General features: G+C 69.9%; 2 protein-coding genes across 2 annotated transcripts in view; both read left to right on the top strand.

The window, feature by feature from the left end:
* ANKRD2 (ankyrin repeat domain 2 (stretch responsive muscle)) overlaps positions 1-266 on the top strand; it is an 86,654-nt gene continuing 86,388 nt past the window's right edge. The window contains exon 1 of the mRNA XM_014532640.1: positions 1-68. The gene's annotated coding sequence lies outside the window, so the exon portion shown is untranslated. The remainder of the gene's footprint in view (positions 69-266) is intronic.
* Positions 1-266, top strand: part of UBTD1 (ubiquitin domain containing 1) — a 75,469-nt gene continuing 75,203 nt past the window's right edge. Inside the window, exon 1 of the mRNA XM_005885409.2 lies at positions 1-68. The gene's annotated coding sequence lies outside the window, so the exon portion shown is untranslated. The remainder of the gene's footprint in view (positions 69-266) is intronic.

Raw genomic sequence — 266 nt, 5'->3', positions numbered from 1 at the left:
GGGCAACTGCGTGGGGAGACAGCGCGGAGAGAGGCCGGCCGCCCCGGGACACCCCCGCAAGCGAGCAGGTAACGACGGGGAAGGGAGCAGGGCTACGGACGCCCCTCCTGTTATCCCCCTCCTGGCCTGACCTCCCACGGCTCCTGGCGCCTGGGTTTTCCAGAAGTGAGACGTGGAGGGGGGGGCTCCCCACCCCTGGCTGCCGAGGGAGCCGAGTTGGGGCTACTGGGAGCGCTGACCCGGCTTCGAGCTCAACTAGCTCCAAC

The sequence above is a fragment of the Myotis brandtii genome, unplaced genomic scaffold, assembly GCF_000412655.1.
Source record: "Myotis brandtii unplaced genomic scaffold, ASM41265v1 scaffold902, whole genome shotgun sequence".
Taxonomy (NCBI): Eukaryota; Metazoa; Chordata; class Mammalia; order Chiroptera; family Vespertilionidae; genus Myotis; species Myotis brandtii.
The sequence above is the reverse complement of the archived record's forward strand: the minus strand, read 5'-3'. Positions and strand labels throughout refer to the sequence as shown.